This window comes from Passer domesticus, chromosome 25 (assembly GCF_036417665.1).
Source record: "Passer domesticus isolate bPasDom1 chromosome 25, bPasDom1.hap1, whole genome shotgun sequence".
NCBI lineage: Eukaryota > Metazoa > Chordata > Aves > Passeriformes > Passeridae > Passer > Passer domesticus.
This window is the reverse complement of record NC_087498.1, coordinates 2,506,845-2,519,520: the sequence shown is the minus strand read 5'-3', so window position 1 is coordinate 2,519,520 and position 12,676 is coordinate 2,506,845. Positions and strand designations below refer to the sequence as shown.

At 46.2% G+C, this 12,676-nt stretch overlaps 2 long non-coding RNA genes across 3 annotated transcripts in view; one reads left to right on the top strand and one right to left on the bottom strand.

Moving 5' to 3' along the window:
* Positions 1 to 1,098: 1,098 nt before the first annotated feature.
* LOC135286273 (uncharacterized) lies at positions 1,099 to 3,041 on the bottom strand. Its single transcript, XR_010350693.1, has 3 exons — positions 2,894 to 3,041; positions 2,682 to 2,784; positions 1,099 to 1,308 (listed from the first exon to the last, which is right to left on the bottom strand). It is a non-coding gene; the product is annotated as an uncharacterized LOC135286273 (long non-coding RNA).
* Positions 3,042 to 4,542: 1,501 nt separating this feature from the next.
* LOC135286168 (uncharacterized) overlaps positions 4,543 to 12,676 on the top strand; it is a 46,490-nt gene continuing 38,356 nt past the window's right edge. For both annotated transcript variants that reach the window (XR_010350635.1, XR_010350634.1), the window contains exons 1-2: positions 4,543 to 5,031; positions 10,153 to 10,250. This is a non-coding gene — a long non-coding RNA (uncharacterized LOC135286168). The remainder of the gene's footprint in view (positions 5,032 to 10,152; positions 10,251 to 12,676) is intronic.

Here is a 12,676-nt window from a genome sequence, read left to right as displayed (position 1 = left end):
AGAGCACTGCAGTGTCTTCATAAATGACTCAGATAGGACTCAAAGCGATACTGAGAAATTTTGCTGACAACACAAAACTGGGAAGAGCTGTTGACTCCCTGGGAGGTAGAGATATCTTGATAAACGTGAGGGCTGGGCAATCACCAACCATGTGGAGTTTAGCAAGCGCAAGTGCTGGATGCTGCACCTGAAGAGCTGCAGGATGGGGTAACCCTGGATGTACGGGCAGACTGGGGAGTGAGGCCCTGGAAAGCAGTGCTGTGGAAAGGCACCAGGGTGATGGCAAGCTGGATCTGAGTCAGTGTGCCCTGAGCCAGGAGGGACACCCTGTCCTGGCGGCACCTGTGGTCCTGGGATGGCAAACTGGATCTGAGTCAGTGTGCCCTGAGCCAGGAGGGACACCCTGTCCTGGCGGCACCTGTGGTCCTGGGATGGCAAACTGGATCTGAGTCAGTGTGCCCTGAGCCAGGAGGGACACCCTGTCCTGGGGGCACCTGTGGTCCTGGGATGGCCAGTTGGATCTGAGTCAGTGTGCCCTGAGCCAGGAAGGGACATCCCTGACCTGGGGCACCAGGCATGGAATCCAAGCTGTGTGAGGGAGGGATTGCCCTGCTCTGCTCTGGGACGGAGCAGCCTCTCCTCCAGTGCTGGGGTCAGTTTTGGGTGTCTCAAAATGAGAAGGATGTAAAGCTGTCGGAGCTGTCCAAAGGAGGGACACGAGGGTGGTGAAGGATCTCAAGCAGCGGCTGAGGGCGCTTGGTTTGTTCAACATGGACGAGCCTGAGCTCAGAGCTCATCGGGGGCTGCAGCTCCTCCCGAGGGGCAGCGGAGCGACAGCTCCGAGCTCTGTGAGCAGGGACAGGACTCGAGGAAGGGCTGGACCTTTCCCTGATCTCCACCCTGACCTGCCCTCATACCTGCTCTGGTGTGAGGGCAGGTCAGGGTGGAGATCAGGGATTCTTCCCCCAGAGGGTGCTGGGCACTGCCCAGGCTCCCCAGGGAATGGGCGCGGCCCTGAGCTCCAGGAGCGTTCGCACAGCGCTCCCAGGCGTGCCCAGGGTGGGACTGGGGCTGTCTGTGCGGGGCAGGGGTTATGATCCCTGCGGCCCCAGGCCATTCCCGGCTCCATGGCGGCTCCCTCACGGCCGGGCCGTGCCGCGGGCGGCAGCGCCCCCTGGCGGCTCGGCCGGCGCCCCTCACCCCCGCGCTCGGGGCTCATTAACACGGCAGCTCTAATTGCGGGGCTCCCGGCTCATCAAGGCGTCTCCGGGAGAAGCACAAAGGTGGCCAGTGTTCTCATTTCGCAGCCTATTTGGAATAAATCAATATCGTTAAGGGAAGAAGAGAGGCATTGAATTTTTATCAGTAGGATTAACAGGTTGTGAAGGAGGCATTTGTTTGTTGACAATTAGGATTATTGCATGAGCTGCTGTAGTTAGTCCTGTTCTCTGGGAAGAGTGACATTTCCATCTGGAACACGTCCAGCTTCAAAATCTATGGATTTTATTGCTTTTTATATTAAAGACCCTTCTGTTATCAAAATGTCCTTTCCCCCTGAGGTAGATGAAACAAGCATGTGGATATTTGTAACACGCTTCAAGTCTGGCAATTTCTTTGCAGTTAGATTTAAATTATACAGAACCCAAGGCAAAGACTATTTGGTGTTGGTTATTTTCTGATTGCGGACCATGCTAGGAAACTTTTCATCCAAGTGTTATCCAACTGTAGCACTAGGTGTTCAGACACTGCTAAACACATGGAATTACTTGTACTTGTAGTGACAGGTGGATAAGAAACTGTCCTTGCTAGAGCAAGTGCTGTTTAATTTCAATTACTAAAAGAAAGCCTGAGTTATTATTCCCATAAATATCATTCTGACTTAAGAATTAAAATATTTAAAAATGTATTTGGGTAAAGGGAGGGGGTGAATGTTACCATTTTCCTTCCAGATCTGACCTACCCTTCCTCTGTTTTCCAGTCTTCCAAATGGTTCTCTGGTAACTATTAACCTTTCAGATATCAGGAGAGCACAATATTCTTTTTCCTTTCCGGTGTTTGACTGTTTCCTAAGTGGTTTACAGTTCCAGTTTTATGCTTTATGAACAGCAAAACTCCTGCGAGTGTTTCTTAGCTCTGCAGAGGGTTGTTCAGATTTCACAGAATTAAAGAACAAAATTACAGAATGGTTTGGGTTGGAAGGGACCTTAAAGTTCATTCAGTGTCACCCCCTGCCATGGGCAGGGACATTTCCACTATCCCAGGTTGCTTCAAGTGCCATCCAACCTGGCCTTGGACATTCTAGGGATCCAGGGGCAGCCACAGCTTTTCTGGGCACTTGTGCCAGGGCCTGCCCACCCTCACAGGAAAGGATTTATCCCCAATATCCCACCTAACCCTGCCCTCTGGCAGTTTAAAGCCATTCCCCCTTGTCCTATGTGCTTCCTGTTTCTTGGCTGCTTCTGTGCATGATAAACTCAAATTCCTTCTTCAGGGTCCAAAATAGCCCTTCAAAATAACATCAGCCAGGGAGTGAGGAGAAGCTCCCTTAATAAAAATAATCTTATTCCCTGACTTAAATATTTCATTTACGTGGAACTACAACTGATTTTAAATTCCAAGCAAACAGCCCCAAACCCATACTGGACTCCCATTCTTCCAGGACAATGAAACTTGCATCATACCTTTGGCATCTGTGGTGCTGTTTCCATTTCCACTGAGTAATTGCCGGAATTCTGGGCCTGGCAACTCTGTCTCTGTCTCTGAATGCAGCTCAGGAATTGCTCTCTGGAATACAAAGAAGGTCAGAAGGGAGTGTATTTCTCCAAGTGTCTGGGCAAATCGTCTGCTCCTTTGTTTCCTTCCATGCTTTTAAATTTTTTTTCAATATATTTACTTGCTTTGCATCAGGCACTTGCATGCTGGGTCAGTCTGCAAAGCTCACACGGGGTTGCTGGGAACTGCTTGGATGCCCTGGCAAATGCACTGGCCTTGTTTTCTTTTTTTCACAAGTGTCAGAATATGCTGTGCTTCAAATCCTGGCCTGTCTCTGAAAGATGCTTCTCAGAAAATGCATTGCAAGGGTGTAAAATCCCAGAATCCTGTCATTTCTACAGCAAGCATGATCTGGGTATTATTTCTGCCACCACCCCTTAAAGGCCAAAGTGGGAAGGAAGATAGAACACAAAGTTTTCTTTTCTGCTGTGTTCCAACAAGCCTTTCCCAGTCCCAGCTTGGTGTTTTGAGTCCCCTCCCAGCTCTCCACTAAACAAATGAGAGGGGTTCATCCAATTACCAGTTGTATTCTCTCTCTGCCGATTCCTTCTGCTCTTGGGCCTGGTTTCTCTCTCCTCAGGTAGATATGAGCTGCACGATCCCACTTGGATTCACCTGCAAGGTGCAGGTGAGTGGTGCCTGACACCCAGATGATCATTGTCTGTGATTTTGGTGGGCAGGAGCACAGGATGACCTGGTTTGCAGCTCTTGCAACAGGCACAGCCTGCACAGCCTCTAAGGTGTGAGTGTTCCAAAGAAACATTCCCCCCAAGTCTTCCCTTGCCAAGGGAAAGGAGCTTCCATATCACAGTTCAGCATCTCTGCCCTGCTCAGGTGAGACTCCACCTGCAGAGCTGCCTCCAGCCCTGGGGGCCCAGCACAGGAGGGACCTGAAATTGCTGGAGCCAGTCCAGAGGAGGCTCCAGGATGATCAGAGGGCTGGAGCAGCTCTGCTGGGAGGAAAGCTGAGATTTGGGATTGTTCAGCCTGGGGAGGAGAAGCTTTGGGGTGACCATTTTGTGGCCTTCCAGGAGCTGAAGGGCTGGGCAAGAAAGATGGAGAGAGACAAAGTCCTGGAGGGACAGGACGAGGGAGAATGATTTCCCACTGCTAGAGGGCAGGGGTAGATGGGATACTGGGAAGGAATTCTTCCCTGTGAGGATGGGGAGGCCCTGGCACAGGGTGCCCAGAGCAGCTGTGGCTGCCCCTGGATCCCTGGAAATGTCCAAGGCCAGGCTGGATGGGGCTTGGAGCAACCTGGGACAGTGGAAGGTGTCCCTGCCCATGGCATGGGGTTGAACAAGAGGATTAAGGTCCTTTCCAACCCAAACCATTCTGGGATTCTGTGATGTGGCAAGAGCTGGAGTTGCTGTCCATGGGAAGAGCCCCTTTCACACTTCTTTGCCATAGCAATATCCCATTCTCAGCAGTGGGGTTTCCTTGACCAAAACACAGAACTGCCAGGGAGGAACTTTTGTCCCTGCTTAATGTTGCCTCTGGACATGAAGTAGACTTTGAAAAAGCAAGCTTAGTTGTTTCTGCTTCCCATTAATCAGTAGCACATTCTAGGCAGTTGACGTTGATTTATCCATGAACCATCTCTGACAAAATGTAATAAACGCTCATGAAATGTTTTAATTTGGCATCATTTCCCTGGAAGGATTAGAAAAGTAAGAAGATGCTTTGTTTCCCAGGAAACCTGGCCTGGAAAATAACATGATCTGTCAAACTGTGAAAAACACTAAGGAAAAACAGGTTATCAGAAGCGTTGCTCAAGTTTAATTAGAAGGAATTCTGTTACGTGTGATGGCTGAGGTCTTTTTGAGTTAATCTGGCTGTTTGGGTCAGCATGGAAAATGAGGTATGGAACTGATTCCATGGTGAGTCACTAGGGGTCTGGGACAGCTGGACAGGGATTAATTCATTTTGCCCAGGCCAAAGAGTCTCTGCTGTGGATTACAGTGGGAGCAGTTCCCAGGAGAAGGAGGTCCCTGCCTGCACGTGGATATTTCTCCTGTATTTACAGCCTTCCCAGGGAGAAGGACTGACACTTTTATCCTCCTTCTTACAGACCAAACGCCTGAGACACTGCCTGCTCTCAGTGCCCAGTGACAGAGAAAAGGCTGTTTTTCCAGAACTTTTGTGTGTTCATTGTCTCTGGGCCCAAGAAGCCTCCACAGGTCCAGGGGACACGTCACACAACCAGTGTGGAGGGGAGATTTTCTGCAGAGATTGGGCCACTGGAGTGATCCCAGAACTGTAAGTTCTTGAGTCTGGTCCTAGCTCAGCCCTGTGGTTTACTCCCATATAATCTGTTGTTCTCTTTAGGGAATTAAAATCTAATACATATAAAAGGGTCTAAGAGTGACTTATTTCATAGTGCTCTGGGACTGTTTATTACAGAAAGCCTATTAAAAAGCTCAGCTAATCTCTGAGCTGTATTCCATCATCTTTTCCAACCTTAATGATTCTAGGAGCTAGAGAAGAGTGTGCAGCTCTGCCCTTAGTCTGGAAACCCAGGGTGCTGTACAGAGCTGCAAACATTTCCAGCCATTCCAGGAATACCCCTGGGGCAATCCCCTGGGGGCATGTGGAATTTCATGCAGTCAGCACCGAGGTCCCAAAGGCCCTGACTCACAATCTGCATCACAGGAGGGAACAAGCTGTTGCTGCTGTCTTGACTTGAAAATTGTTTGAGCCAAGTAGGAAAAGGAAACTGCTCCAAAGGGCAGTGGAAAAAAAGAAAGTTACTCAAATTCAAAGCTTATGCCTCAGGATCAAGGAAGTTTACTAGACAGGTTTTAAACTGCACATTTCTGTGGTACTTCAAAAATGCATCACGGCTGGAATGTGAAATCAGAGAAGTGAGTGGTGAAACGTGCCACGTCCTCTCTGCTTTCACTTGACTGCCATCGGGGACTGGGCTGATTTGCAACACCATGAGAAATACCAGTTCCACCAGTGAGGTCTGGGAGCCGGGTCAGCTCTGGGGAGGCATTGCTGGGTGTGCTTCCTCCAGCAGAGCCTGGCTGCAGTTCAGAGCTGCCTCCAGCTGGCAGGAGATTTCACTGACAGCAGGGGCTCAGTGGCACTTGCAGGGTTTGCATCTCGTTGTGGTGGTGGAGGGGGTACCCGGCAGACAGCAGAAATCCTTCAAGAGAAGTGTCTGCTTCCACAAAACTGCTTTAAGCTGGGAATTGGTGGAGGTTTAGGCATTTTTTCAAGTTTCAGTATAAGGACAGCAACAGCAGATGATGTATGAACTGTAGCAGGTGCTCTGTATCACAGAGAAATACTCCCTGAAACCCAAGGCAAAGGGAAATCTGAGCATGTTTATGGCCTGTAAGGAGGTAAATTTGTTTGTTGTTTAAACAGAAGAAAACAAGAGAACCGAAAAAGCCTAGAAAGCCCATTTATTTTCCTATTTCTCTGAATACTGATGGCTTTCCATCAAGAAAGGCAGCTTTTAAAACAGACAAATAACACTGTGGAGTCTAAAAGCTTCATCATTATTAACATTTGGTTATTGTTATATCTGGGGCACCACCACGCTGCCTGCTCTGCCCTTACTATGAAATGTGATTTTCTCTTGGCACAGGAAAACTCTGCCTGTATTGTATCAGAATATTTGGACACAGCATTCGGTTATCTGAGGGAAGTTTTGGTTTCTGTTCAAAGAAACCATCAGTCCAGCGTGTTTACAAGAAATGATTTTGTTAATTTTTTGGGAAGATTTCTCTGCTATTTAATCTGTCCTGCAGGCCACAGGATGGCAAGGGCTCCACTCGAGTTGAACTGGCAGCAGCAGTGCCTTTCTCCTGCTCCTCCTCCTCACTCCAGGAGTCAATTTCTTTGTTTGGCTGCACCTTGAATTCAATGGTTTTAATTCAGCTCCTTCACATGCACCATCAGTGTTGGGGGAACTTTGGGGTTCAGAGCCTCAGCACTGATTAAATGTAAAATTTTCCCTGCAGGCTGAGCTGCTGAGGACAGAATCCCAGTCAATGACTGAGGAGTCCAAAGAGCTTTTCTGAATTCTACCCCAAGTTACTCCTTTGCAAGAAAAAAACAGAAGGGAAAGGTCCAAAATGAGCTTTGTTGTGTGACTGGTTTCTTCTCAAATAAACAGAAATGCTGCTGAGTTTTCCATTTTCCATGGAAATTTGCTAGAAAGCAGGGGAACTGAGGAGAGGAGGAACTTCAAAAAATTATGTATCCAAAGCTATTCTTGTGCTATTTATACAAAGCCTTTGCATCTGTAGCTGCATGTGAGAGAGGTACAAAATGTCCTTCCAGAGCAAATGTACTCAGACTAATTCAGACATATTTGGCAACTCATAAAGGTGTTTAACTGTTGGTGGATCTGGGTAGAAAAGTCAAGGACTTTTGACTTTAAGACTGAAATCAGACGCTAATAGTGACTGTTTATCTCAAGAACCTGCTACTAAGACCAAAATGTCTATTTTTATGGTAAGTCAAATCAACCCATGTCTAAAATCACTATTTATTGCATGTTAAATACAGAAAATTTCACTGAGTTTTATAAACCTCCTCCCCTTCCTCAGTTCCTATTAACCCCTGTAAGAAGCACTCATCAGGACTGTTAAAATATTTGCAGTGTGGAAAAATATTTGCAGGTGTGGAAAGGAAAATCATGGCAGTACTAGGACACAACTCTTATTTCACACCCCTATTTCAATCATGATAGAATCTCATTTTCTATCCCATTCACATGAGTGCTGCTTTTCTACTTCTGGCTGGAACACTTGAAGGAAATATATTGATGTGATCGTGGTGTGATCCTGTTTGGTACAAGAGAAAATTTCCACCAGGGAGAGCCGATCTGAGCACAGCTGCTGCTGCTGCTTGGAAACTTGCCAGTGTTTTAAATAGACTTCTACATTTTCCCAGGTCTAAGAAGTAATAGAAAAGGCTGTTAAGAGTGGAGTAGGATTAAGTGTTTAGGGAAAATTAGGGGAAAGGTATTGGAGTTTTCGTGCCTGGCTGTGAAGTGCAGAGGAGAACTGGAGAAACCCATTTCCAGTGCTCCAATCTGTGTAACCACGAGCCAAGGGACGGGACTCTTCCTCTGAAACCATCCCACAGTTCAGCCTGCCCTTATTTCCATTATTCTCACTCTAAATCTTCGTCTTCTGATCTTCTTAAAACAAACATCACTGAATTCCAGCAGGCCAAACTGGGAATGTGCTCCTCCTGTTCCTACCCTTACATTCCCAAGCTGTTTCCTTTAGCATTTACTGGCAGCTGCCCATAAAGTGGACAGGCCATTGGTGCTACCAGAACATACAATTATTTCTCTGGCATTTCTTTCAAGTCAGCTCTGAGCATTTCACTACTATGCAAGATGTCTGAAACAATATCAGTCCCCAGCCTGTGCTCTTCCCATTTCCACCTTCAGCCTGGAAAAAAACAAACCCATTTGGTGCCTGAGTCTGTTCGCTCACATGGCGCGCACACGACTGGAGCTAAATCAGAATTAGCTAAAACAGGAAGCTTATTTCAAAGCCTGTGCAGCCCAGCCAGGAAAGCTTCCAGAAACATGTGCTCTGAGATGATCTCAGCACGTTCATTATTCAGACTGTGAATAGCTTTAAAAGGGCCAAATTTCTTCGGGTTGAATCAGCTAGGAAAGTAATTCAAATGGAGCAGTAAGGATTGCTTGAGCAGTTCAGGAAATGTTTGTTGGAGCCACTAAAAATGCAGGACGTAGAAAAATAAAATCAGCTTTGATAAATATGTGTTAAAAGTTTGGGCTTATAAGAAACTGGAAAAGTAAATAGAAGTATCTTTTTTTTTTGTAGAATGGTGATGCTCTAAACCCTTTTACATCAAGAAAAACCATCCAATAACAGCAACACTCCACAAGCAAATATAATGGTCATGAAAATATTAGACATGTTGAGTAATTTTGCTATTTTGGGGATAAAGTGAAAGTAGACCTAACTATAATTCAGGATTTTTAATTTTAAAAATCACAATCATCATCAATTTTGCAGTCAACCTGTTTTTCACAGTGGCTTAAGTACTGAAATTCTATGGATCTATAGAAATGCTTCAAACCAAAGACAAACCCTCTCATTTCATACCGAAAACTTGGGAAAAGCATGAACTGGATGTTCTGAAAACACACTAGAGGGCACTTGAGCTGCTTCTTCTTGAGTAGATAAAGGTCAGAGTAGTAGGATGCTTATCCAGGAGCAGCAGTAGACTGAATTGAACACGGGAATGATCAGGATTTATCGATATTAGGTTGGTAGAACAATCAGTGATTTCCTAATGGGGGGGAATAGGTGTGAATTTCCAGGTCTAAATTTTGCTTGTAGTTACTGTGAGCAATTTGGAGGAAATAATGTAAAAATTGCTGATTGATTGCAATAGTATTTTGTCTTTGTACATGGCTCAACCACAGAAATGTGGGATACTTTGGAAGTTTCAAAGAAAATCTAGTCTCAAACAGAGCAAATGTCGGGAGAGATGAGCTGCTCTTTGCTCCCACTGTAATAGTCTTGCTCCTGTCCTGTCCCCATTTGGGAGGTGATGCCCTAAAATGATTGATTTTGTGGGAATGGAACCAACAGCACTTGACAGCCTTTCTGTAAAGTATCCATAATAAATACTGAAGGCTAGGAAGGTAGTGAAGACCCCACTGTCTATCACCCACCTTCAGAAGTTTGGTCAAAAAAATTAGTATGTTGATCTGGTTCCCAATGTGGGAAACACCCACAGAAGTCTGAGTGAGTTTAGCTGGAGAAAAGGAGGCTCAGGAGGAATTTCTGGCTCTGCACAACTCCTTGACAGGAGGGGATTTGGGATCTTATCCCAGAACAGGGACAGGAGGAGAGGGAACGGCCTCAGGCTGGGCCAGGGGAAGTTTAGATTGGATATTGGGGAAATTTTTTTCACTGAAAGAGTGACAGACACTGGCACAGCTGCCCAGGGCTGTGGTGGAATCACCATCCCTGGAAGTGTGCCAAAGTCATGTGGATGTGGACCTGGGGACAGGGGTTGGTGGTGAACACAGCAGTGCTGGGGGAATGGCTGGGCTTGACAATCCCAAAAAGCTTTTCCAGCTGAATGATTCCATGATTCTCTGATCTCTCAGGGATTGAGGTCTCCCTACCTTCGGTGCTGATCCCCACATTTCAAGGTCCTGGAGCCCAGAGCAGCTCCTGGGCACCTTCTCTGCCTGTGCAGAGCCTGGGGTGGGCTCAGGTGCTGCTGCACAGCCCCAGTGACAATCCCTTCCTGCAGATTACCATGATGTGTTTGGTAAAACAAACTCAGCTCAAGAACTGGCTGCCTCTGAAGGAGGAGGCTGGAGGGGCTGAGTTTCAAACAATTCTCCTTTTGCCCTGACAGGTACAACCAAACTCCAGCTCGCAGCAGCTTCACTCTGTCATCACTGAAACAAAGCTACGAGCTGCAATTAAATTTCCGGGCAATTTACAGACTTTCTGGTAAGTCAGGTTTCTTAAGAAGGACGTGGACTCTTTGTATGTACTGTGGAACACCCATTTTTTGTGGATCACTCTCCCCCAGGCACAGGGAATTGCTGGCCAGTTTTGTGACCTTTCTGTCTGCGTTTGCTGTTCCTCAGCCTCTCATCTTTCCCCTTCCTGTGCCCTTGTGAGACCCCACCTGCAGCAACTCGTCAAAAACCTGCAGTTAAATTGCTATCCTGCCCCTTCTGCCTTTCAGTACATGTTTCCTCATGAGTATCCAGGCACAGTGGGGGTTTTCCTGCTCCCAGCAGTGAGGTAGGACATGTTTGTTGACAGGCTGACACGTGCAGCACGTCCTTGCAGCAAGGACAAGCTGTGTGCAGAAGAAAAAGCCTTGGGAGAGCTGGACAAGCCCTCACAGGATCCAGGAGCCACCTCAGACCTCTGTGCATTCCATTCAAATGCCAGGTGTGCTCTTCTGATGTGGCTCCAGGAGCAGGGAGGCACGGAGTGAGGCAGGAGCACCTCCATCCATGAGGAGAGGGGGAGGATGTCTCCTGGCAGATGCTGCCTTTGCTTTTTTGGAGCACTGCTGGGCTATGCTTGGAACCTGTTAATGAGATTAATGCAAAAGCTGAGTGGGATGGAGTGGATGGAGACACAGATCTGGTTTTTACTACTGACATATTGATCTAATCTTGCCATGCTTTCCATGTATATCCTGGATATTTATGGCATTAGAACACACCACTAGAAACACTGAGCACCCAAATCCTCCAATTTTTATCACTTTTGTAAAGCTCCTCTTTGAAGTATCTTGAAGGGGATTTTTTGCAGTTTAGCTATAATCAGAATTTAGAGCACATGGGTAATAAAAGGAGTTATTCTGTAGTAACCTCCTGAATGGTAACAGTGCTGTGTACAGGGGAATTTTCTGTCTAAAAGGAGCATATCTTTTAAAATTGAATAAATTTTACCTCCCTAGGAGGAGCTTTCTATGCCTGGAATAAGAAGAAATTACCTTCCTTCTGCTGAGTGGAGGTTTTGCAAATATATTTTGTTGTTGTTGGGTTTTTAAATTAGTTTTATGGTTTTTTTTTAAGCAAATACCATTACTTGAAGTTTTTGGTGAACTCCCTCCTTCCCGAATGTTTTTGGGTGGAATAGAGAACAGAAATTAAAGTTTAGTGAAATTCTGAGGCTAATGACTTTGTTCTTCAGCTTAAATTTGATTGTTTCCATGACAATCCTTCAGTTAATTGCACTTAAGCTGCTTAATACCACAATTTCTTCTGGGCTTCCTGTGCTGATGCATGTGTGGCCTGACAGGAGCTTTCTTAGCAAAACAGCTGAAATTGCATCAAGGAGGACTCAGAATAAAGAAAAGAGAAGTGAGCAAGACTAAGAGAACAATGGACAATGAGTGTGAGTCTGACCCAGACTGCTGGGATGCACATGGAGCTGGAGGATGATTTAGGCACAAAGGAAGGAATGAGAGCAAAAAATTCTCCCCTGGGTTCAAAGCTCTTGGTAATAGCATAGGAGCTCCTCCAGTTGCTGAGGTCAAACATGGAGGAGATGACTGTATAGAGATTTAGGATGTCAGCTTTCCAGTTAAATTACAAAACAGTGCTCTGAGCATTGAGAAATGTGCAGGAAGAAACATTGTGATGCCATATGACTTGATTTGGACAAGGGGTAAATTTTAAAAATAGTGCATGAGCAGAGCTTGCAACAGACCTGGACTCAGGATTTTGACCTGTTACTGAAAAAGCAACACTTCAGATTTTAGATATGGAGTTGTTTCTCTGAGCTGTGTGTCTGAAGGAAACAAGATGGATGGGAGTAAAGATGTGTGAGAATTTTCTGGAAGTCAGTCCTTTTCCTTGGATTTTTTTTTTGGTAATATAACCTGCACCAGTTCTCTGTGCTTCTAAGTGAAGTTGGGTGTTGTTGTGTTGGCCAATATTTTCTGGACAATATACATAACCTGGATAATGTAATGGGAACTCTGTCAGGAATTTATGAATGACAACAAAGCTACAAAACTACAAAAAACTACAGTAAAATGCTCCCAGAATGGGGGAGGACAGAACAAATGACAGATTGGGGAAAACCTCTAAAAGAGTAGCTACAACTTAATCACAGCATAGTAGATCAGGGATTAGTGTAGAAATAATCATCACAGGGGCAGCACTGGGAGCAAATGGCCAGGTCAGGTCTGCAGTGAGGAATTTGGGAGATGCTGTGAGCTGAGCAGAAAATGCTGCAGGGAAGGAGGCAAGCCCTGCTTAATGTGGACAGGTCCCAGTTTGGGGGTGATCATGGCAATCAGCACTCCCAGCCCCTGGGGGGTTCTGCTCCCCAGGAAGGGTGGGGACCACTAGGGGACAACCCAGACCAACTTTCAGCTCTCTGATCCCTCTTGGAGCTGCAAACAT